Consider the following 27,495-nt stretch of genomic DNA (forward strand, 5'->3'; position numbering starts at 1 on the left):
AAAAAAATGGTACAAATGAACTTATTTACAAAATAGAGATGTAGAAAACAAACTTATGGTTACCAAAGGGGAAGGGGGGAGGAGGGATAAATTGGGAGATTGGGATTGACATATACACACTACAATGTATAAAATAGATAACTAATAAGGACCTACTGTATAGCACAGGGAACTCTTCTCAATACTCTGTGATGACCTATATGGGAAAAGAATCTAAAAGAAAAAAAAACTGTCATGAGGAACCTAGGGGTAAGATGGGAATAAACACACAGACCTACTAGAGAATGGACTTGAGGATATGGGGAGGGGGAAGGGTGAGATGTGACAAAGTGAGGGAGTGGCATGGACACATATACACTACCAAACATAAAATAGATAGCTAGTGGGAAGCAGCCGCATAGCACAGGGAGATCAGCTCAGTGCTTTGTGACCACCTAGAGGGGTGGGACAGGGAGGGTGGGAGGGAGGGAGACGCAAGAGGGAAGAGATATGGGAACATATGTATAACTGATTCACTTTGTTATAAAGCAGAAACTAACACATCATTGTAAAGCAATTATACTCCAATAAAGATGTTTAAAAACAAACAAAAACACTTGCCCAAATTAATGAAGTTCTCCACTGTCAACCCTAGCAGGTGCATGGAATTAAACAATTACAGTGGATATATGTGTATGTACAACTGATTCACTTTGCTGTACAGCAGAAACTAACAACATTGTAAATCAACTGTAGTCCAATAAAAATTAATTTAGAAAAAGGGTAAATTAAGTGCCAGTCAACAATAATGGTGTCTCAGAAAAGGCCTGATAAATGCTAATATTACCACTGCACTAACATGGACATATTTAGTGAGAAGAGCCATGTGGAAGCATTGCCAGGATGGGAGTCCAGAGACTAAGTCTCAGCTTAGACCTCAGAATTTCCTAGGAGACTTGTGTAAGCCTCTTAAATGCTTAACAATTCTTTTTCCTCATCTACAAAATGATAAGGATGGCTAGATATTTCTAAAGACTCTCAAAATTACTTGGCTATCTTATAGCTCAATGATTGGTCAGTCCAATGACCACCCTAGTACTTTGAGGTTTCGTTGGAACTAAGACGGTTCGGAGTCAAGTCAGACCTCACCAAGCAGAGGGCGATCCCACCAACATCCACACAGCGTCTATGGGATGCCACACATACACACCATTGTCGGCAAAATTTATGGAAGATCACATTTCTAAGTGAACGTCATCTCTTAGATTTAAGTATTTTTACCTTTTTACATGAGTTACTGCCTGAGGAAGAAATTCATACAATTTTGAAAGCATGAACCAAAATGCAGACTACACGAATTATAAATTTGTAGAATTAGGAATAACGGAAACGATAAATAAAATACAACAAAGTAATATTGAAACATGTCCTCTACCAGGGAAGGATTAACAGGGAAGAAATTATTTAACAGGTACAGAAAATGAACTATCAATTTTAGCAAAATTGGAGTACAATGGGCCAGATTTACCCTCCTGCCTAAAATAACCAAACACCAGGCAAAATATATGAAACAAGTTTTGAAGACACTGAAATCAGACACAGAAGAATAGTAATCCCTGAGAGACAGGAAACAAAGAAGGTGAGCACTGTGGTTCCCTCAGCTTACCGACTTGAGAGCATTTCCAGGTTGTGATATAGGGAGAGGAAACATCCTGAGGCAGAATCCCTGAGTTGAGGAGACAAACCTCAGTGTCCAGGGAGACCAAAGCAGCTAGAGTTTACAGGACAGAGTACTGGAGAGGAGAGCTGCACAGAGAACTCCAGAGATCACAGAGGAACTCCCTTAAATATTCAGTAGAATAGGGATTGGTGCATGTATGTGGGAAAGCTACCAGAGACTGGTGGAAGAGACACCCTAAATGTTACAGCGAAACAGTACTTGGGGCTCACATAGGTACAGGGATAGTGCCTATACACATCAGCAAGTCTAGAAAAACTCACAATTTCACAGGGCATTGGGCAGAGTACTCAAAGGGGTCTGAGACATAGTTCAGTTACTTCAAAACCATTTAATAACCTTAAGTCTTTTATTTAAGATTTGTCGGGGGGATCAGAGCCTTGTTTATCCTAAGGCTAATTATTCCCCACTACTGAGGCAAGTACTGGATATTTTTGTATTCCTGTAAGTACACAATTGCCCAAGTTTGTTGAAAACTATAAACTGACAGATCCAAGAAGCTTAACAAACCCCAAGTACAAAAAACATGAAGAAAACTACGTTAAGGAACATATCATAAGCAAATTGTATAAAATCAGTGATAAAAAGAAAAATTTTTAATTCACCAGAGGAAAAAGAGGTGATGCACAGAAAACAAAGATAAGGATGACTTCTGTTTGGAAAGAAAAACGTAAAGTAAGAAGACAGCTGCAAGTGACCAAATGTTTATGTCCCTCCAAAATTCTTATGTTGAAATCCTACCCCCAAGGTGATGGTATTAGGAGGTGATTAGGTCATAAGGGTGAAGCCCTCATGAATGGGATTGTGCCCTTATAAAAGAAGCCTCAGAGAGCTCCCTAGCCCTTTCACCCATGTGAGGCTGCAGTGAAAACATGGCTGTCCATGAAGCAGAAAGTGGGCCAGATACTCACCAGACAATGAATCAGCTGGTACCTTTATCTTGGACATCCCAGCCTCCAGAACTGTGAGAAATAAGTGTTTGTATTTAAGCCACACAGTGTATGGTATTTTTGTTATAGCAGCTGGAGCAGACTAAGCCAACAATGGAACAGTAGCTTTAAAGTACTGAAAGGAAAAAAACAAACAAATAACCCAGAATTCTTTACTCAGCAAAAATATCTTTCAAGGCACAGGGAAATAAAGACATTTTCAGATATAAAAAAATCTGAAAGAATTCACCACCAGTAGAATTACATTTCTTACACCACTGTAAGAAATGTTAAGGGAGGTCCTTTAGGCAAAAGAAAAATGATACTAGATGGAAATATGTATCTATTCAAAATAATAAAGAGCACCAGAAGTGATAACTACCTGGGTAAATATAAGACTTTTTCTGGGACTTCATCGATGGTCCAGTGGTTAAGACTCCACACTTCCACTTCACGGGGCACGGGTTCAATCCCTGGTGGGGGAAGTTCCACATGCTGTGTGGTGTGGCCAAAAAGAACCAAACAAACAAAAATCCAAACTGAATAGAGACTATTTAAATATAAACAATAGAGAGAATGCTAGATATCAAAACTTATATGATATGACCCAGTTGTAGTCAAATAAAAATTAATATCATTACAAAATGTTGTACATCAACTGTACTTCAATAAAAAATAAAATAAATATCATTAAATATAAAAAAAGACTTATTTAATAAATTTAAAAGATAATTGACTATTTAAACAAAAATAATAGCAATGTAGCATGGGTTGTATAATATATGTAAAACAAAACGTATAACAATAGCAAAAAGATTAGGAGAGGAAATATGGAAGAACACTATAGTAAGGCTCCTTCAATATATGTGAAGTAGCACAACGTAGGTTAGACTGTGATTAATTAAAGATATATATTGTAACTCCAAAAGCAACCAATAAAATTTTAAAGGTTATAGTTAGTAAGTCATTAGGTGGGATAAAATAGGATTTTAAAAGTATTCAATTTAGAGATGAGGGGAAGATGGTGGAAGGTAAGACGCGGAGATCACCTTCCTCCCCACAGATACACCAGAAATACATCTACACGTGGAACAACTGCTACAGAACACCTACTGAACGCTGGCAGAAGACCTCAGACCTCCCAAAAGGCAAGAACCCCCCCCCCCCCCACGTACCTGGGTAGGGCAAAAGAAAAAAGAGTAAACAGAGACAAAAGGATAGGGACGGGACCTGCACCAGTGGGAGGGAGGTGGGAAGGAGGAAAGGTTTCCACACACTAGGAAGCCCCTTCGCGGGCAGAGACGGTGGGTGGCGGAGGGGGGAAGCTTCGGAGCCACGGAGGAGAGCACAGCAACAGGAGTGCGTAGGGCAAAGCGGAGAGGTTCCCACACAGAGGATCGGTGCCGACCGGCACTCACCAGCCCGAGAGGCTTGTCTGCTCACCCGCCGGGGTGGGCGGGGCTGGGAGCTGAGGCTCGGGCTTCGGTCAGAGCACAGGGAGAGGTCTGGGGTTGGCGGCGTGAAAACAGCCTGCAGGGGGTTAGTGCGCCACGGCTAGCCGGGAGGGAGTCCGGGGAAAAGTCTGGACCTGCCGAAGAGGCAAGAGACTTTTTCTTCCCTCTTTCTTATCTGGTGCATGAGGAGAGGGGATTAAGAGCGCTGCTTAAAGGAGCTCCAGAGACGGGCACAAGCCGCGGCTAAAAGCACGGACCCCAGAGACGGGCAGGAGACGCTAAGGCTGCTGCTGCCGCCACAAAGAAGCCTGTGTGCCAGCACAGCTCACTATCCACACTTACTTTCTGGGGAGCCTGTGCAGCCCGTCACTGCCGGGTTCCCGGGATCCAGGGACAACTTCCCCGGGAGAACGCACGGCGCGCCTCAGGCTGGTGCAACATTATGCTGGCCTCTGCCGCCGCAGGCTCACCCCCCACTCCGTGCCCCTCCCTCCCCCCACCCTGGCCTGAGTGAGCCAGAGCCCCGAATCAGCCGCTCCTTTAACCCCGTCCTGTCTGAGCGAAGAACAGACACCCTCCGGTGACCTAAACACAGAGGCGGGGCAAAATCCAAAGCTGAGCCCCTGGGAGCTGTGAGAACAAAGAAGAAAAAGGGAAATCTCTCCCAGCAGCCTCAGAAGCAGCGGATTAAAGCTCCACAATCAACTTGATGTACCCTGCATGTGTGGAATACATGAATAGACAACGAATCATCCCAAATTAAGGAGGTGGACTTCGAGAGCAAGATTTATTATTTTTTCCCCTTTTCCTCTTTTTGTAAGTGTGTATGTGTATGCTCCTGTGTGAGATTTTGTCTGTATAGCTTTGCTTCCACCATTTGTCCTAGGGTTCTGTCAGTTTTTTTTCTTAATAATTATTCTTTAATTTAATAACTTTATTATATTTTACTCTATTTTATTTTACTTTATCTTCTTTCTTTCTTTTTTCCTTCCTCCCACCATCCCTCCCTCCTTCCTTTCTTTCTTTCCTTATTTCCTTCCTTTCTTCTTTCTTCCTTCCTTCCTTCCTACTTCTACTAATTCTTCCTCTCTACTTTTTCTCCCTTTTATTCTGAGGCGTGTGGATGAAAGGCTCTTGGTACTACAGCCAGGAGTCAGTGCTGTGCCTCTCAGGTGGGAGAGCCAACTTCAGGACACTGGTCCACAAGAGACCTCCCAGATCCACATAATATCAAAAGGCAAAAATCTCCCAGAGATCTCCATCTCAACACCAGCACCCAGCTTCACTCAACGACCAGCAAGCTACAGTGTTGGACACCCTATGCCAAACAACTAGCAAAACAGGAACACAACCCCACCCATTAGCAGAGAGGCTGTCTAAAAGTCCACAGACACCCCAAAACACACCACCATACGTGGACCTGCCCACCAGAGAGACAAGATCCAGCCTCATCCACCAGAACACAGGCACTAGTCCCCTCCACGAGGAAGCCTACACAGCCCACTGAACCAACCTTAGCCACTGGGGACAGACACCAAAAACAAGGGGAACTACAAACCTGCAGCCTGCAAAAAGGAGACCCCAAACACAGTAAGATAAACAAAATGAGAAGACAGAAAAACACACCGCAGATGAAGGAGCAAGATAAAAACCCACCAGACCTAACAAATGAAGAGGAAATAGGCAGTCTACCTGAAAAAGAATTCAGAATAATGATAGTAAAGATGATCCAAAATCTTGGAAATAGAATAGACAAAATGCAAGAAACATTTAACAAGGACCTAGAAGAACTCAAGATGAAACAAACAATGATGAACAACACAATAAATGAAATGAAAAACACTCCAGATGGGATAAATACCAGAATAACTGAGGCAGAAGAACGGATAAGTGACCTGGAAGATAAAATAGTGGAAATAACTACTTCAGAGCAGAATAAAGAAAAAAAATGAAAAGAACTGAGGACAGTCTCAGAGACCTCTGGGACAACATTAAACGCACCAACATTCGAATTATAGGGGTGCCAAAAGAAGAAGAGGAAAAGGGACTGAGAAAATATTTGAAGAGATTATAGTTGAAAATTTCCCTAATATGGGAAAGGAAATAGTTAATCAAGTCCAGGAAGCACAGAAAGTCCCATACAGGATAAATCCAAGGAGAAATATGCCGAGACACATATTAATCAAACTGTCAAAAATTAAATACAAAGAAAGCATATTAAAAGCAGCAAGGGAAAAACAACAAACAACACAGAAGGGAATCCCCATAAGGTTAACAGCTGATCTTTCAGCAGAAACTTTGCAAGCTAGGAGGGAGTGGCAGGACATATTTAAAGTGATGAAGGAGAAAAACCTGCAACCAAGATTACTCTACCCAGCAAGGATCTCATTCAGAGTTGATGGAGAAATTAAAACCTTTACAGACAAGCAAAAGCTGAGAGAATTCAGCACCACCAAACCAGCTTTACAACAAATGCTAAGGGAACTTCTCTAGGCAAGAAACACAAGAGAAGGAAAAGACCTACAATAACTAACCCAAAACAATTTAGAAAATGGGAATAGGAACATACATACCGATAATTACCTTAAATGTAAATGGACTAAATGCTCCCACCAAAAGACACAGATTGGCTGAATGGATACAAAAACAAGACCCATATATATGCTGTCTACGAGAGACCCACTTCAGACCTAGAGACACATACAGACTGAAAGTAAGGGGATGGAAAAAGATATTCCATGCAAATGGAAACCAAAAGAAAGCTGGAGTAGCAATTCTCATATCAGACAAAATAGACTTTAAAATAAAGACTATTACAAGAGACAAAGAAGGACACTACATAATGATCAAGGGATCGATCCAAGAAGAAGATATAACAATTGTAAATATTTATGCACCCAACATAGGAGCACCTCAATACATAAGGCAAATACTAACAGCCATAAAAGGAGAAATTGACAGTAACACATTCATAATAGGGGACTTTAACACCCCACTTTCACCAATGGACAGATCATCCAAAATGAAAATAAATAAGGAAACACAAGCTTTAAATGATACATTAAACAAGATGGACTTAACTGATATTTATAGGACACTCCATCCAAAAACAAAAGAATAGACATTCTTCTCAAGTGCTCATGGAACATTCTCCAGGATATATCATATCTTCGGTCACAAATCAAGTCTCGCTAAATTTAAGAAAACTGAAATTGTATCAAGTATCTTTTCTGACCACAACGCTATGAGACTAGGTATCAATTACAAGAAATACAAACACATGGAAGCTAAAAAATACAGTACTTAATAACGAAGTGAGCACTGAAGAAATCAAAGACGAAATCAAAAAATACCCAGAAACAAATGAAAATGGAGACACGACGACCCAAAACCTATGGGATGCAGCAAAAGCAGATCTAAGAGGGAAGTTTATAGCAATACAAGCCCACCTTAAGAAAGAGGAAACACCTGAAATAAACAACCTAACCTTGCACTTAAAGCAATTAGAGAAAGAAGAACAAAAAAACCCAAACTTAGCAGAAGGAAAGAAATCATAAATATCAGATCAGAAATAAATGAAAAAGAAATGAAGGAAACGATAGCAAAGATCAATAAAACCAAAAGCTGGTTCTTTGATAAGATAAACAAAATAGATAAACCATTAGCCAGACTCATCAAGAAAAAAAGGGAGAATACTCAAATCAATAGAATTAGAAATGAAAAAGGAGAAGTAACAACTGACACTGCAGAAATACAAAAGATCATGAGAGATTACTATAAGCAACTGTATGCCAATAAAATGGACAATGGGGAAGAAATGGACAAATTCTTAGAAATATACAACCTGCCAAGACTGAATCAGGAAGAAATAGAAAATATGAACAGACCAATCACAAGCACTGAAATTGAAACTGTGATTCAAAATCTTCCAACAAACAAAAGACCAGGACCAGATGTCTTCACAGGCGAATTCCATCAAACGTTTAGAGAAGACCTAACACCTATCCTTCTCAAACTCTACCAAAATATAGCAGAGGGAGGAACACTCCCAAATTCATTCTACGAGGCCACCATCACCTTGATACCAAAACCAAACAAGGATGTCACAATGAAAGAAACCTACAGGCCAATATCACAGATGATCATAGATGTAAAAATCCTCAACAAAATACTATCAAACAGAATCCAACAGCACATTAAAAGGATCATACACCACGACCAAGTGGGGTTTACTCCAGGAGTGCAAGGATACTACAATATACGCAAATCAATGTGATAAACCATATTAACAAATTGAAGGAGAAAAACAATATGATCATCTCAATAGATGCAGAGAAATCTTTTGACAAAATTCAACACCCATTTTTGATAAAAAAAACCCTGCTGAAAGTAGGCACAGAGGGAACGTTCCTCAATATAATAAAAACCATATATAACAAACCCACAGCCAACATCATCCTCAATGGTTAAAAACTGAAAGCATTTCAACTAAGATAAGGAACAAGACAAGGTTGCCCACTCTCACCACTCTTATTCAACATAGTTTTGGAAGTTTTAGCCACAGCAATCAGAGAAGGAAAGGAAATAAAAAGAATCCAAATCGGAAAAGAAGAAGTAAAGCTGTCACTGTTTGCAGATGACATGATACTATACACAGAGAATCCTAAAGATGCTACCAGAAAACTACTAGAGCTAATCAATGAATTTGGTAAATATGCAGGATGAAAAATTAATGCACAGAAATCGCTGGCATTCCTATACACTAATGACGAAAAATCTGGAAGTAAAATCAAGAAAACACTCCCATTTACCATTGCAACAAAAAGAATAAACTATCTAGGAATAAACCTACCTAAGGAGACACAAGACCTGTATGCAGAAAATTATACGACAATGATGAAAGAAATTAAAAATGATACAAAAAGATGGAGAGATATACCATGTTCTTGGATTGCAAGAATCAACATTGTGAAAATCACTCTACTACCCAAAGCAATCTACAGACTCAATGCAGTCCCTATCAAAGTACCACAGGCATTTTTCACAGAACTAGAACCAAAAAGTTCACAATTTGTATGGAAACACAAAAGACCCCGAATAGCCAAAGCAATCTTGAGAACGAAAAACGGAGCTGGAGGAATCAGGCTCCCTGACTTCAGACTATACTACAAAGCTACAGTAATCAAGACAGTATGGTACTGGCACAAAAACAGAAAGATAGATCAATGCAACAGGATACAAAGCCCAGAGATAAACCCACGAACGTATGGTCCCCTTATCTTTGATAAAGGAGGCTGGAATGTACAGTGGAGAAAGGACAGCGTCTTCAGTAAATGGTGCTGCGAAAACTGGACAGGTACATGAAAAAGTATGAGATTAGATCACTCCCTAACACCATACACAAAAGTAAGCTGAAAATGGATTAAAGACCTAAACGTAAGGCCAGAAACTATCAAACTCTTAGAGGAAAACATAGGCAGAACACTCCATGACATAAATCACAGCAAGATCCTTTTGGACCCACCTCCTAGAGAAATGGAAATAAAACCAAAAATAAACAAATGGGGCCTAATGAAACTTCAAAGCTTTTGCACAGCAAAGGAGACCATAAACAAGACCAAAAGACAACCCTCAGAATGGGAGAAAATATTTGCAAATGAAGCAACTGACAAAGGATTAATTTCCAAAATTTACAAGCAGCTCATGCAGCTCAATAACAAAAAACAAAGAACCCAGTCCAAAAATGGGCAGAAGACCTAAATAGACATTTCTCCAAAGAAGATATACAGACTGCCAACAAACACGTAAAAGAATGCTCGACATCATGAGTCATTAGAGAAATGCAAATCAAAAGGAGAATGACATATCATCTCACACCAGTCAGAATGGCCATCACCAAAAAATCTAGAAACAATAAATGCTGGAGAGGGTGTGGAGAAAAGGGAACACTCTTGCACTGTTGGTGGGAATGTGAATTGGTTCAGCCACTATGGAGAACAGTATGGAGGTTCCTTAAAAAACTACAAATAGAACTACCATATGACCCAGCAATCCCACTACTGGGCACATACCCTGAGAGAACCATAATTCAAAAACAGTCATGTACCAAAATGTTCACTGCAGCTCTATTTACAATAGCCCGGAGACGGAAACAACCTAAGTGCCCATCGTCGGATGAATGGACAAAGGAGATGTGGCACATATATACAGTGGAATATTACTCAACCGTAACAAGAACCGAAATTGAGCTATTTGTAATGAGGCGGAGAGACCTAGAGTCTGTCATACAGAGTGAAGTAAGTCAGAAAGAGAAAGACACATACCATATGCTAACACATATATATGGAACTAAGGGAAAAAATGTCATGAAGAACCTAGGGGTGAGACAGGAATAAAGACACAGACCTACTGGAGAACGGACTTGAGGATATGGGGAAGGGGAAGGGTGAGCTGTGACAGGGCGAGAGAGAGGCATGGACATATATACACTACCAAACGTAAGGTAGATAGCTAGTGGGAAGCAGCCGCACAGCACAGGGAGATCAGCTCGGTGCTTTGGGACCGCCTGGAGGGGTGGGATAGGGAGGGTGGGAGGGAGGGAGACGCAAGAGGGAAGAGATATGGGAACATGTGTATATGTATAACTGACTCACTTTGTTATAAAGCAGAAACTAACACACCCCTGTAAAGCAATTATACTCCAATAAATGTAAAAAAAAAAAAAAAAAAAAAAAAGGAAAACAAAGTATTCAATTTAAAAGGAAGTAGAAAAAAGCAAAAAAAGAACAAATCACAGATATGACAAAAATAAAATATGTAGCAAGATGAATTTTTTAAACCTTACTATATCAATAATCACGTTAAATTTTAATGGTTTACATGCTCCAGTTAGAAGGTAGAGATTTTCAGATTGTATTAACCAACCAAGACCCAAGTATATGGTCCCTAGAAGAACACACTTTAACTATAAATGCACAAATAAAAGTAAAAGGATGGAAAAAGATATACTATGCTAACACTGACAAAAAGCTGGAGTGACTATACCACTATTAGGCAAATTAGATTGCAGAGTAAAGAATATTTCCAGTGTTAAGGGATGTAATTTCATAATAATAAAGGGATCATCAGGAAGAATAACAATCTTGAAAGTTTATGCACCTCATAAATCATGCAAACATGATAGAACTACAGCAAGAAATAAACAAATCTAATCTACAATTAGTAGTTGGAGATTTCTATGTCCCTCTCTGAACAATCGATTTTTTAAAGAGAAAAAAAAATCAGCAAGGATATAGTAGACTTGAAGCACAAAATCAACTAACTTTACCAAGACAGAACATATGGGCCGTAAAGTAAGTCTCAATAAATTTAAAAAGATTCAAACCTATACAAAGTATACTCTGACCATAGTGGAATTTAAGTAGGGATCAATAACAGGAAGACCTATGGAAATTCCTCAAATATTTCAAAACTAAACATACTTCTAAATAACCTGTGGCTCAAAGAAGAAATAAAAAAGAGTATTATAGGGCTTCCCTGGTGGCGCAGTGGTTGAGAGTCCAGCTGCCGATGCAGGGGACACGGGTTTGTGCCCCGGTCTGGGAAGATCCCACATGCCGTGGAGCGTCTGGGCCTGTGAGCCATGGAAGCTAAGCCTGTGCATCCGGATCCTGTGCTCCGCAACAGGACAGGCCACAACAGTGAGAGGCCCACGTACCACAAAAAAAAAAAAAAATTTATGAGATATTGCAAAAGCAATACTTAGGAGTACATTTAAAGCACTAAATGCCTACATTAAAAAATAATCAAATTTCAACGTCATCTTCAATGTAAATGGACTAAATGCTCCAACCAAAAGAAACAGGCTGAATGGATACAAAAACAGGACCTGTATATTTGCTGCCTACAAGAGATTCACTTCAGATCTAGACACATACAGACTGAAAGTGAAAGGATGGAAAAACGTATTCCATGCAAATGGAAATCAAAAGAAAGCTGTAGTGGCAATACTCGTATCTGACAAAATTGACTTTAAAATAAAGACTGTTACAGGAGACAAAGAAGAACACTACATAGTGATCAAAGGATCAATCCAGTAAGATATAACAATTGTAAATATATATGCACCTAACGTAGGAGCACCTCAATATATAATGCAAATGTTGACAGACAGAAAAGGAGAAATTGACAGTAACAGAATAATGGGGGACTTTAGCCCACAACTTACGTCAATGGACAGATCATCCAGATGGAAAATCAATAAGGAACACAGGCTTCAAATGACACCTTAGACTAGATGGACTTAACTGATATTTATAGAGCATTCCATCCAAAGGCAGCAGAATACACATTCTTTTCAAGTGCACATGGAACATTCTCCAGGATAGATCCCGTGCTGGGTCACAAAGCAAGTTTCAGTACATTTAAGAAAACTGAAATCATATCAAGCATCTTTTCCAACCACAATGCTGTGAGGCTAGAAATCAACTGCAAGAAAAAAAACTCCAAAAAACACAAACATGTGGAGGCTAAACAATATGCTACTAAACAACTAATAGATCACTGAAGAAATCAAAAAATACCTAGAGACAAAAACGAAAGCACAATGATCCAAAATTTACGTGATGCAGCAAAGCTGTTCTAAGAGGGAAGTTTATAGCGATACAAGCTTACCTCAGGAAACAAAAAAAATCTCAAATAACCTAAGCTTATGCCTAACGCAACTAGAGAAAGAAAAACAAAACCCAAAGTTAGTAGAAGGAAAGAAATAGTAAAGATCAGAGCAGAAATAAATGAAACAGAGATTTAAAAAAAAACAGAAAAGATCGATGAAACTAAAAGCTGGTTCTTTGAAAAGATAAACAAAATTGATAAACCTTTAGCCAAACTCATCAAGAAAAAAATGGAGAGGGCCCAAACTGATAAAATCAGAAATGAAAAAGAAGTTACCACCAACACCACAGAAATACAAAGGATCTTAAGATTACTACTAACAACTATATACCAATAAAATGGACAACCTGGAAGAAATGGACAAATTCTTAGAAAGGTACACTCTCCCAAGACTGAACCAGGAAGAAATAGAAAATATGAACAGACCAATTACCAGTACTGAAATTGAAAATTTGATTAAAAAACTCCCAACCAACAAAAGTCCAGGACCAGATGGCTTCACAGGCAAATTCTACCAAACATTTAGAGAAGAGTTAACACCTATCCTTCTGAAACTATTCCAAAACACTGCAGAGGAAGGAATACTCCCAAACTCATTTTATGAAGACACCATCACCATGATACCAAAACCAGACAAAGATACCACAAATCAAGAAAACTACAGGCCAATATCACTGATGAACAGAGATGAAAAATTCCTCAACAAAAGACTAGCAAACCGAATCCAATAATACATTAAAAGGATCATTCACTGTGATCAAGTGGGATTTATCCCAGTGATGCAAGGATTTTTCAATATCTGCAAATCAATCAGTGTGATACATCACATCAACAAATTGAAGAATAAAAACCATATGATCATCTCAATAGATGCAGAAAAAGCTTTTGACAAAATTCAACACCCATTTATGATACAAATGCTCCAGAAAGTGGGCATAGAGGGAACATACCTCAACATTATAAAGGCCATATATGGCAAACCTACAGCCAACATCATACTCAACGGTGAAAAGCTGAAAGCATTTCCTCGAAGATCAAGAACTAGACAAGGATGTCCACTCTCACCACTTTTATTCAACATAGTTTTGGAAGTCCTAGGCACAGCAATCAGAGAAGAAAAAGAAAGAAAAGGAATCCAAATTGGAAAAGAAGAAAAACTGTCACTGTTTGCAGATGATATGATACTATACATAGAAAATCCTAAAGATGCTACCAGAAAACTACAAGAGCTCATCAATGAATTCAGTAAAGTTACAAGATACAAAATTAATACACAGAAGTCTGTTGCATTTCTATACAGTAACAATGAAATATCAGAAAGAGAAATTTAAAGCAATAATCCCATTTACCATAGCATCAAGAAGAATAAAATATCTAGGAATAAACCTACCTAAGGAGGCAAAAGACCTGTGCTCTGAAAACTATAAGATGCTGATGAAAGAAACTGAAGATGACACAAACAGATGGAAAGATGTACCATGTTCTTGGATTGGAAGAAATAATATTGTCAAAATTACTATACTAACCAAGACCGCGACGAAGATCCCATATGCCACAACTAAGACCCGGCACAGCCAAAATAAATAAAGTAACAAATAAATATTAAACGAACACAACAGAAACAGTCTCACAAACTTAGAGAACGAACTTATGGTTACCAGGGGGGACAGGGAAGGTGGGAGGGGCAAGACAGGGGCAGGGGATTAAGAGGTACAAACTACTATGTATAAAATACATAAGCTACAAGGATATATTGTACAACACAGGGAACACATCCAATATTTTATAATAACTATAAATGAAGTATAACCTTTAAAACTCTGAATCACTATGTTGTGTACTTGAACCTTATATAATATTGTACAACAGCTATGCCTCAATAAAGTATATACTATATCCATATTATATATATATACACACACACACAAACACACGTGTGCAGAAGCTACAGTAATCAAAATAGTGTGGAACTGACATAAAAAAAATACACACACAGACGAATGGAACAGAATAGAGAGGCAATAAATAAACTCACACACTTACGGTTAACTAATATTTGACAAAGGTGCCAAGTATATACAATGGGGAAAGGATAGTCTCTTCAATAAATGGTGTTGAGCAAACTGGATATCCACATGCAAAAGAATGAAATTGGACTCTTATAGTTTACTCAAAAGTCACATTTTAAAAATGGGTTAAAGACTTACATAAAAGACCTGAAACAGTAAAACTCCTAGAAGAAAACACAGGGAAAAAAGCTTCTTGACATTGGCTTTGGCAATAATTTCTTGGATATGATACCAATAGCACAGGCAACAAAAGCGAAAATAGACAAGTGAGATTACATCAAAACAATCAACAAAATGAAAAGGCCATCTATGAAATGGGAGAAAATGTCTGCAAACCATAAATCTGATAAAGGGTTAATATCCAAAATATATAAGGAACACCTACAGCTCAGTCGCAAAAAAAAAAACAATGTGATTTAAAAATTGACAGAGGAACTGAATAGACATTTTTCCAATGAAGACATACTCATAGCCAACAGGTATATGAGAAGGTGCTCAATATCACTGATCACCAGAGAAATGCAAATCTAAACTACAATGAGATATCATCTCATAGCTGTTAGGATGGCTAGTATTTTTTTTAAAGTAATTTTTGCCGGGGTGTGGAGAAAAATGAACCGTTGCACACTATTGGTAGCAATGCAGCCACTATGGAAAAAAGTACAAACGTTCCTAAAAAATTTTAAAATAGAACTACCATGACCCAGCAGTCCTACTTCTAGGTATAGCAAAAAGAATTGAAATCAGGATCTCCGAGAGATACCTGCACTCGCATGTTCATTGCAGCTTTACTCACCATAGCCAATTCATGGAAACAGCCTAAATGTCTACCATTGGATGACTGGATTTAAAAGCGTAGTATACACAAACAGTGTAATATAATTTAGCTTTAGAACAGAAGGAAATCCTGCCATTTGCAACAACATGGGTGAACCTGGAGGACACTATGTTAAGTGACATAAGCCAGACACAGAAGGACGAAGGCTACATGCTACCGCTGACATTATGAATTTAAAATAGTCAAACTCATAGAAGTAGAATAGAATGGTGTTTGCCAGGAGCTGGGGGTGGGGTGGGGGGTGGGGAGGAAACAGGGAGGGATTAGTCAAAGGATTAAAAGTTTCAGTTATAAGAGATGAACAACTCCTAGAATAACAGCATAGAGCCTACAGTTGACAATACTGCATTGCCTACTTAAAAATTTGCTAAGGGTAGATCTTACATTAAATGTTCTTATCACAAGAATTAAGTAAGTAGGTAAACAAGTCAGTAAGTATCAATCAATCCATCAATATAGGGCAGGAGGGAGAAAATATCTTCCCACAAAGAAAACTCCAGGTCTGGATGAATTTTACCAAACTTTTAAGAAAGAGATAATACCAGTTCTACACAAAGTATTCCAGAAAACTGAGAAAAAAAAAAAAAGGTGAGGGAGGCATAATTCCCAAATCATTCTGCCAGGAGAGCATTACTCTTATACCAAAACCTAAAAAAGATATTAAAGAAAACTGCAGACCAATATCCCAATGAACATGTATAGAAAAATTCTAAACAAAATTGTAGCACATTGAATCCCACAATATATAAAAACGATAATATGTTTTAATTTGTAGGGTTTATCCCAGGAATTAGCATTTCTCTTCTACCTTGTACTGAAAGTTCTAGCCAGATCACACCAGAAGAGATAAAATGCGTCTACAACATGGCTGAATCTGATGATCGCTACGCTACGTAAAACAAACCAGTCAGAAATGATCATATATTGTATGATTCTCTTTATATGAATAGAAATAGGCATATTTATAGAGACACAACGTAGATGAGTGGTTGCCTATGGGTGGACGGGCGGGGGCGTGGATGTTGGGGAGAAATGGAGAGTGTTAAAGGATACAGGGTTTCTTTCTGAGGTGATGAAAATGTTCTACAATTGATTGTGGCAATGGTTGCACAACTCTGAATATGCTAAAATCACTGAATTGTACACTTTAAATGGGCAAATTTTACGGTAAGTGCGTTATATCTCGATGAAGTTGTTATAAAAATATTTGTGTCAATTATTTTTTTGTAAAAGGTATATTTTGTGTCACTTAGTTCTTCTGGGTCTTCCCCTAAGTATGGTTGATTGTAAAAGTAAATAAAATCCTTGTGCAGGTTAGCAAGAATTCTTTCGCCATTGCCTGTGTCACATTTTTTAAGTCAAGTTTCTTCAGGTTGTAACATTATACAAAGATTGTTTCAATTCCTTGAATTCTTAGGTCACTTGCTTGCCAGATAGTCATTTCTATTTGACAGAATAGTCATTTCTGTATATGTTAATATTTAAAAAATCTGTTTCCATAAGCAATTGTGTGCTTTACCTGGCTATGAGATTGCAAGCTCAAGTCACTGAAGGGAGTCTCCTCATTTTTAAACTTTTCATTGAAGTGTAAGAGGCGAACAGAAAGTGCTCGTATCACAAACGTGTTTTTGAAGATTTTTCACGAAGTAAACACATTCATTTCACTAGCACCAAGATCAAGATCAAGAACATTCCCAGCTTCTCGGAAACTCATGTTCAGAAGAGAATGCTTTTTATTAACTGTGGCAGAAAACCACATAAACACGAAAATTATCATCTTAACTATTAAGCGTACATTTCAGTAGTACTAAGTATATTCACATTGTACTGCAACCAATCTGCAGAAATTTTTATCTTGCAAATTTGAAACGCTATACCCGTTAAACATCTCTGCATTTTTTTCTTCCCCCACCATTCTACTTTGTTTCTATAAATTTGATTATTTTAGATACTTTGTAAGTGGAATCATACAGTATTTGTCTTTTTGTGACTGGCCTACTTCACTTAGCATCATGTCCTCGAGGTTCATCCGTGTTGTAGCATGTGACGGGATTTCCTTCCTTTTTAAGGATGAATAGTATTCTACTGTATGGATAGACCACATTTTGTTTATCCATTCATCCAGTGATGGACATTTGGGTTGTGTCCACCTCCTGGCTATCGTGAATAGTGCTGCAATGAACATGGGAGTGCAGATAGGAGAATGTCTTTTAGTACCAGAAGTATCTAACGTTGACTGATGACAGTCATGTCAGGAACGTTCTAAAGGCTTTATCCCATTTAATCTTCACAGTGATAATATGAATTAGGAAGCATTCTCATTATCCCCATTTCACAGATTAATAACTGAGCAACAAGGAGGTTAAGCAACTTTCCCAAGGTCACACCAGTGGAGTTGCGACTCACAATGAATCAGTCTGGCACCAGTACCACACACTTAACCACCATGTTATATTGCCTCTTCTTTACTGTCTGTAATGATGCTATAAAGTATCTCCTATGGAGTTTTGCTCATGTGTGTGCTCGTAAAATGTTCTGGTCTCCCACCTACACGCCCCTTTAATTAAAAAGATGAGGATTCCCTCTTGGAGCCCCAAATTTCTTTCAATTTGATTCATTTACAAACTGCAATATCATAAAGCACATTTATTAAGCACTCGACCTTCTAAAGCTTCTTTTCTTGTTCTGGGCAAGCATTTCAGATATGGTGTATGTTGAAAAGAAATAATCAAAATTAGCTTCATGTACTCAATTCTATTAAAAGTTATTAGCAATTAATACAGAATTAAGGGGGAGGGGAGTAATTAGCCCTCTTGCCCTGAAAATTAATAGGTCCTTTTCATTATACTCCTAAGGGGTATTTTACCCAATAACATTCCATTTCAGACTAACGTAAAATGAAAACTACGTTGTTTGAGAATGCTGGCTACAAAACGATTACAAACCACAAATCTCACAAAGATTAACGGGGAAGGAAGATCAAGCGGAACAACAAACTATTAATAATTCTAGACAGGATGAAGGTAATCAAGTCAATGTGTCAATCATTCTACCAGAATCAAGACACAGTATTTTTTGAGGGCATGGCCAGGCTTTTGTAAAGTAAGAGTTGATATTTGTTTTTGTTTTTTGCGGTACGTGGGCCTCTCACTGTTGTGGCCTCTCCCGTTGCGGAGCACAGGCTCCGGACACGCAGGCTCAGCGGCCATGGCTCACGGGCCCAGCCGCTCCGTGGCACGTGGGATCTTCCCGGACCGGGGCACGAACCAACGTCCCCTGCATCGGCAGGCGGACTCTCAACCACTGCGCCACCAGGGAGGCCCTGATATTGTTTTCTATAGGTTAAACTAGGCTTTCAGGAGTGGGTGATTTCTGGATAGTTACAAAAGAAATGAAATATGCTCCATAAATCCTAAGTTTAAAAATGTAAGAGCCTATATACAAAGATGCTCTCTTCTTCATTTCTAGGCAAAACCGTCTTCCTGCACAAGGGGCCCAAAGCTGCTCAAGGTTGAGAGTGTCAACAACTCCAAATGAACTACTAGGGGGCAGAAGCAGACAGAAGCTGACCAACAGGTTCCTCTCAGACCCCATTCACACTTGGAGTGACTTGAAAGACTACTGATAATTGCCTCCAATATATAAGTCGAATTTGAAAATTCATGTTTTCTTACTAAGAACCAGAAACCAAGATAAAATTGCCTAATTCCCTCTTTTCTGTTCTGATGCTTGAGTTACCATTTGGTAAGAAATACTGACCCAGGAGCCGTGAGAGCAGCCACATGAATACAAGGCACTACTGTTTTGTTTTCTGCTCCTCTTCCACTCCAGTTTTACAGTCCTTTTTATCCTGACAGCCACTTGGTTTACTCTGGCTTATGCGTGTGGTTGCCCCTCAATACTTGGCAACTTGTGCTCTCATCCCAGAAGCAACATCCACACAAGTCTGATTATATAAGCAGCCCATTACCATACACGTTTAACCTATACCATAGTCATTTCCTAACAGGCATAGAGTCCATGCCTCCCACTCCCACTGTCACCGTGTGTTGAAATTTAGCCAGGAAAAGTTGCAAAGGAACAAATAAACAAGTACCCAATATATGTAGTAAAACATGGCATTGATGCCAATTCTGAAAACTTCACCCCACATAAACCCACAGAAATGTTTTATAAGGCAGCAGAGGCTGGATTACAAAGCACCCTGAACTGCACCCACATATCACTGTAATTGTCTATACGCTGAGGAGAAGTAAACACTGTTGATTTTCCGTTTGGCAAACTGGGCCCTTAAAATGTGTTAGACTAAAGATACATAAAATATGAACCCTGTCCTCACAGAGCTCAGTCGAGTTGGAAGACAGATACAGAAGAGGAAAGATAGCATAAATAGAATATTGCATTCTACGTGAAATCCCAGTAATTTGGATGGGGTATTGCTTAGCTAGGAGTGGGGGACTGAAATGCGAGGGATCTAAGTAAACGCTTCGCTTCCTGGGGAAGGACACCCAGAGTCCAGTGCTAAAGGATGAATAGAGCTGGCCAGGTCAAGAGGAAGTGGAAGAGTGTTGGAGCCAAGGCAGGCTTTTGGAGCAAGAGACGAGGTAAGAATAGGATGGGTGTGGTGGTCCGTGGGAGGGCAGGTACCATCATCAGTTCTGTGCTCACTGGGAGTTGGGGACACAGCAGGAAGAGTACCCAGGAACAGAGCTCTCTGGGCCCATAACAACAGGTTGAGAACTGGGGGTTTCACCGTGTAGGCAACAAAGCCCTGGGGAACTGTTTTGAACGGGGGAAACTGATCATTCTGGAAGAAATTGAGAAGCACGAGGTTAAGGTCAGAGAGACTAGTTAAGAGGAGGCTACGATTATCCAGAGATGATGCCAACCTTAGGTAAGGCACTGAGAGTTGGGGTGGAAAGGGGTTACATTGGGGGGTTCAAATGGATAGGTTTTGGTATTTGAGGAGGAATCAAGGATACTCTTGGATTTCTAGCCTGGATGACTAAGAGGGCAGCGGGACCACCAGCGGAAACGGGAAACACAGCAACAGGGTTGGGGGACAGCAAGGGGTCTAGTTTTAGACAGGCTGAGTTTGAGGTGCCTCAGGGCTGTCCATGTGCAGATGTCTGACAGACACATGACTATCAGCCAGGCGAGTCTGAGTTGAGCTGCAGAGTTTGGTTAGGCCTCTTGTCACTGGTGGCAGAAAAGATGGAGTGGATGAGATTTTGCCATAGGATGAGTAGAGCAGAAGGGCCAGGACTGAACGGTCAGAGAACCCCAAGGTTGACGGGATAGGCGGAGGACGTGGGTCATCAGGCTGGGGTAGAGAAGGAACGGTCAGAAGCAAGCACCTTGTGGAAGAAAGTGCCGACAAGGACCTCAGATTACAGGTTAGGAGCATTCAAGGTCCTACCCATAATATTCAGTTAGTAATTACCTGAATGCTCAGCAGTGTGATAGGTCCCACACAGGAGGGGGCCACTAAGAAATCTACCACAGGACTCTTGACCTCAAGAGCCTTATAATCTAGTTGGGAAAACAAAACTCACTTCATATAAGAGGTTAAATGAAAGCCTAAGGAAGAGCCAAACAGATGGGGAGGGGCAAGGTCCAGAGGACCTTGTGGGAGTGAGGGAACCAAGACTTCCACGAGAAGCAGGACTTGGCTGACCTTGGGGGCCAGATGGGCCATAGGTGGAGATCCTCCTAAGAATGACAACTTGACAACAGAGGCCAAGAAGAGCACAATGTAATGTCTACTGTAGACGGAGCAGCCACTTCACATTTGACAACAGAGACAGGTGCCACTGGAAACGTAGCTCAAAGCTAGGACTGAAAGGGCCTGAATGCCCACCTGGGCGGTGCAGATTGTGTTTAAGGGGAGATGCAAAGTTCAGTGCAGGAAAAGGATTGCCTTCGTTAACAGCAGCTGCGAAGTATGCATTCGCCACAGAGGGAGTAAGAAGAACTCTTTCTGACCTTCAGAGACAAATGAAAACAGTGTTTTTAAGAAATTAATACAATGCTGGTGTCTCTCTTATTTTCTACTTTTGAAATAGTCTGACAAATCAAATTTTTATTTTCAGAAAGCATAATTCCTGTGCTATTTTCAGTTGTCAAGTTTCCTGGTTACTGTTATTTTCTGCCTAACAAACTTGAGGAAAAATAAAATTGTACTTCAGTGAGCTTTAGCCTGTCAGATTCTATACACTTCATACTTTTATAGTAGTTTCTCCTCCTTCAGAAAGCCTCAGAGAAATCTATGCCCAGAATCTTCAGAAATCACTAAATATGGGTACTTTAGTCAAGTGAATGATAAACTGATATCAATGTGGTACTGTACAGCAAAAGAACTTTCTAAAATATGATTGTATTTCACCCTTATTTAAAATCCTTAAGTTTTACAATTCAATAAAAGAAAGACTAACAAGTTAATGGAAAAGTGGGTGAGGGGCATGAAAAGGCAGTTCAAAGAAAACAATTGCAAATAGCCATAAGCACATGAAAAATGCTTCTCATTCACTCTTATACTTCATTAACATTTAAAGACATGCATATAAAAACAGACGAATCACCGCTTTCACATCTGAAAGTATTTGCTATCATCCTCCACAGGTGAGGGTGTAGGGACTCCTGTCCGATGTTAATGGCAGAGTGTAAAACTGGTGCATCTTCTGGGAAGGACAATTTGACATTGGCTTTCACATTGTAAATCTGTGCACTCCTTGACCCAGCAATTCTACTCCCAAATGTCTCCCACTGATATTGTTGCTCAAGGGTTTCAAGATGTGTGTAAAAGAATCGCCCCTGCAGCATTTCTGGTGAGTTTTTTTTCTTTTTTCAAAATAAAATCTCGGTCATCTAGTAAGAGGGGGGTGGTTAGACTGTGGTATCTGCAGACACTGTTGTGGCCTTGGCCGTCGTCTACACCCTTTCAGACCCACTACATCCTCCCTCATAGACTCCCATTTGTTCCTGAAAGCCTGGCCACTAAGTGAAGAGCTGTTTCATGAAAGAATACCTACATGAATCTTACTGGGTAAATTGTGTTGGGCTCTAAATCCAACTTCAAATACCCCAAAACATTCGTAGATAGAATGAGAAATGACTTGAACTATGCAAACAAGTTTGTGTAAGTGATACTCATCAGTTTGCAAGCGGGCACATAATCGTTTCATTGTTCTTGCCCACAGTGGATGGTGGGTGGTGGGGTGGGAGCAAGGGAGCTGTTCCTTTAAGAATTCTGCTTTCTGTGCCATCTTCTCCACTTTTCTGTGGCTCACAGTTACCTTGCCCTGAGACTGTTCTTAAAAATAAAGTCATAGCACAGAAAAACATTGGGGAGGAGAGGTGAAGGCTACAACGCAGGGTGTTTGGATCCCGTGGAAGCAGCACACCTGAACTCCAGGCTGAAGATGTGTGGGAGGTGCCACTGCTTCACCCCTCTTCCTGGGTCTCCATATACAAAACCAGACGCTTTGGGCTTCCAACACGGTGCAGTTTAAATTAGTTCTATTCGATAATCTCTGACTAGAAACCACTGTTACTTGAGCAAATTGGGGAGTGTGACTTTGTCTGAAACCGTAATATCAAAATTCTCATTATAGTGCATTTATTTAGGATGTTTTGTGGAGGAAAAGTCATTATACCAATTGGAAGAAGGTACTGTCCCCCAAAATGGTGCGACTTTAACAGCACTTATAGGAAAGATTAGTAATTAAGTGAAGAAGAAGAAAAAGCAAGTTGCAGGACAACATAGTACAATCTCCTTTTTAAAAGGACTTATATCCATAATACATGTTTCTGGAGAGAAAACTGAAAATATGTACAAGGAACTGTAGCAGTGGTCTTTTTGGAGGAGAGGAGTAGGGACAAGAAAGACTTAGGTGCACTATTTTTAGTATGTGAAAGTACAATTTTTTTTTTTTTTTTACAGTAAAAAATGAGCAAAATAAAGAATCCTCCAGTGATTTCCCACATACTGGAGAAAGGAGTTAGAGTTAGGGTTCAGGCACTGAACGCAGAGGACCCTGCAGGGTCTATCTGGCCACACAGGTCTCACACGTGCCCCTGTGTGCCTCATTAGAGCCCCACCAAACCACTTGCCGCTCCCAGAATGCACTATGCAGCCCTGAATTTCTGTGCTATTTGTTTCCTCTCTCTCAGGAATGCCCTTTCCAAACTCATCTGTCAGAAAACTCCCTCTTTTCCTTCAAGATCTAGTTCAAATGCACCTTCCTATTGGATGTCTTTCTTGACCGCCCCAAACCCCAATCCTGGCCCAGGCAGGTATGCGCTCAGAAGTGCTTTCCCTGGGATGTGAATGCTTGCGATTCAGCTGATGTGCTAAGAAGGGCTCCTCCCGGGTCTGCCAGCTGCTTGGGTCACCATTTTCCAATTGGAGGAAGGAATGGCTTAAAGTAGGGTATGGGATGCATGTGACAACCGCCCCAATCTGGGTGCAGTGTTCACTCACATATGTCAAGGCATCTCTCCCAGCTTTCACTCAGAGCCAGACAACTGCTACCTGAACCCTTTCCCTTAAGGCTGTTAGACCTGCAGCCAGGGGCTTACGTCTTATTGGCTTAGCCCGTCCTAGGGCCAGGCAAGATTGGGCTGACTACCCTGGGTTCACATATTTTATTTTACTTGGTGAGGTAAGTTCATTCTTCAGAGCAAGCTTCCATTGGGTTATGTTGGCCAATGCAAACTTAACCTTGGATTCACAAGAAAACTCTCCATCAAAACATTCCACCTCATTTTTAACAAGGAGAGAAAAATAATCTATAGAAAGAAGTTCCTACGATGTATGCAGAACTCTGCTTCATCCTTCATGTCCTCACACCCAAGGTTAAACAATAACAAAACTATAAGAAACACTCACTACAAAATAAGAGTAGCCAGTGGAATTCGGAAAGAGAAAGACAATACAGGGACACTGACCCTACCGGACATTAAAATATACTGGGATGTCTTAGCAATTGAGAAAGTGCTTGAATAAAGAAAGAGACCAATGGAAGAGAATTAGGAAGTCCAGAAATTAAATGAGGTACATGACGTTAGCATATGATAAAGATGTCATCTCTAGTTGGTAGACTCATAAGGACTTTATACTACTGGGTTGTGAGCTAAAAAAAAAAAATACAAAGTTGTTTCTATACCTCAAACTGTACAAGTGTACAGTGGAACAAGTTCCAAGTGAATTGGAGATTTAAATGTAAAAGAAACAAGAAATCCATAAAAGCATTCCAAGAAACATGGGTAAACAGAATATACAGTTAACACACACCAAAAAACCCCCAACATAAATGGCCCCTAAAACAGGTAAAAAATATACCCAACCTCAGTCATTGTTAGAGAAATGCAAATTAAAATTACACTGAGGTATTATTTTTCACCTCTCAGATTGGCAGAAGTCTAAACGCTCGACAACACATCCTACTGGTAAAGTTGTGGGGCAGCAGGCATGCTCACACATTACATGTGGAAATGCAAATGTCATAGCCCATATCGAGGGCAAATGGACACTATCACAATTACAAATGTGTTTACCTTTTGAACCTATTGCACAGATGCACTTGCCCATGTAAGAAATGACATATGTTCATGATTATTCATTGCAGCACTGTTTGTAATTGCAAAAGATTGGACACAACCCAATTGCCCATTAATAGGGTATTGGTTAAATAAACTTTGCCACATCCATACAATGGAATACTATGCAGTTGTTCAAATCGAATGAAAGTTATTATTCTCTATGTACCAATACGGAAAAAAATCCCTAGGTTATAGTGTGAAAAAAGAGGCAGACCAACATATATAGTATGCTTCCTTTTGTATAAGAAATGAAGACTAAGAATAATTACTCATATTTGCTTGTGATTGCATAAGGAGGCACTGGGACACAATTAAGTAGGATGACTGATTGCCTAAAAGGGACAGGAGAGAAAGGAGTGGATGGAGACAGCAGAAGGGATATGCTTTAATATATGCCTTTCCATATTTAACTTTTGACTACTGTGAATGCATTTCCTTTTCAAAAACTAGAAATAACATTTAAAAGCATACTCTGGGGCTTCGCCAGTGGTGCAGTGGTTGAGAATCCGCCTGCCGATGCAGGGGACACGGGTTTGAGCCCTGGTCTGGGAAGATCCCACATGCCACGGAGCAACTAAGCCCATGAGCCACAACTACTGAGCCTGCGGTCTAAAGCCCGTGAGCCACAACTACTGAGCCCACGTGCCACAACTACTGAAGCCTGCGTGCCTAGAGCCCATGCTCCACAAGAGAAGACACTGCAATGAGAAGCCCGCGCACCGCAACGAAGAGTAGTCCCCGCTCGCCGCAACTACAGAAAGCCCGTGCATAGCAACAAAGACCCAATGCAGGCAAAAATAAATTTAAAAAAAAATACATACTCTGCAGAAAACTTTTGCCAAAGTCAGAGCTAAACAACACAAGAGTGGAGTAGATTTATTCTAAAGCGTAAGCTCCAAGTTAAATGTGTTTTATTGTATTATTAACTTTGCCTCCTTATTAGAATCTACTGTGATCCTTTGCTTGGTGTGATGGCTCTGTCATATGTAAAACTAGGATGCCAATATTGGCTGGATAAGTCTGGAGAATACTATAATACATTCTTAGGTCCACAGATTAGAAAAAGCTATCCATAAAAAGTATAACATTTCCATCAATTATTCATTGAGAATCCATATGGTAGAGGATAGTTGAGTACTCTGGGTAAATAAAAATGTGATTCATGGGGCTTCCCTGGTGGCGCAGTGGTTGAGAGTCCGCCTGCTGATGCAGGGGACACGGGTTCGTGCCCCGGTCTGGGAAGATCCCACATGCCGCAGAGCAGCTGGGCCCGTGAGCCATGGCCGCTGAGCCTGCGTGTCAGGAGCCTGTGCTCCGCAGTGGGAGAGGCCACAACAGTGAGAGGCCTGCGTACCTCAAAAAAAAAAAAAAAAAAAAAGTGATTCTTGGCTTCAAGAAAGTGACATTTGATGGCCAAGAAGTGATTAATCATTTCCAGGTGCGAACTTACAACCAAGATTTCCTCACTAAGATTAAGCCATCAAACATCATGATTGCTGGGGAAACATACCTTGAAATCTTGTTCAGGCTATGCGGCCTTGAGGCTGATTTTATCCTCCACTGTACCAACCCAGGTTTCTCAATGGCGTTCTGGATCAGAGGAGTATCATAGTTCAAGCTTCCCCTTACCACGTCTCTATTAACATCTTTTTCTTCATCTTAAGCATTGGGGCTTTGCTCCGTCCTCACTCTTTTTGCCAGCGTGTCTCTCTCTCTCTCTCTCTCCCATCTCTTTGATGCTGTTCAGTCACCTAGAAACATGTGCAGTGGCATTCACAGGCAACGATTGGCATCAGATTTCCCTCATTCTTCTGCCATAGAGTCAGCATTGAAATCAATGGGAAACCAAGTGCAATCACATAAAATTGATTGCCATTTGGATCCTATTGATTATCCTGCCAAATCTATGACAAGAAGAATAGCTTTGCTGGATGGCAAAAAGGCAGTGACTACACATGCTTCAGCTGCCATTTGAGGTTGGCTGAAATAGCATCTGCCCATTGATCTAGATCAGAAAGAAAGAGATGCCCTTACAGAAAAGCAGACCAGCAGAGGGAAAACATTTATTCTTGTCCACTAATGATGACTCCTTAAACTTACCTTCAAGGACAGTCATTCAACAATACTCCGTTTTTTAACCACAAAATTTGAGGACTGGGCTTCCCTGGTGGCGCAGTGGTTGAGAGTCCGCCTGCCGATGCAGGGGACACGG

The 27,495-nt window shown here is 40.1% G+C and overlaps 1 long non-coding RNA gene across 1 annotated transcript; it reads right to left on the reverse strand.

Moving 5' to 3' along the window:
- Positions 1–166: 166 nt before the first annotated feature.
- On the reverse strand, positions 167–27,495 carry LOC113611948 (uncharacterized). The gene is made up of 5 exons (XR_003429652.1): positions 27,384–27,495; positions 26,794–27,034; positions 3,029–3,141; positions 2,629–2,782; positions 167–213 (listed from the first exon to the last, which is right to left on the reverse strand). It is a non-coding gene; the product is annotated as an uncharacterized LOC113611948 (long non-coding RNA).

Source organism: Aethalodelphis obliquidens, unplaced genomic scaffold (assembly GCF_003676395.1).
Source record: "Aethalodelphis obliquidens isolate GAN/ISIS:26980383/991018 unplaced genomic scaffold, ASM367639v1 scaffold71, whole genome shotgun sequence".
In the NCBI taxonomy this organism is placed as follows: domain Eukaryota; kingdom Metazoa; phylum Chordata; class Mammalia; order Artiodactyla; family Delphinidae; genus Aethalodelphis; species Aethalodelphis obliquidens.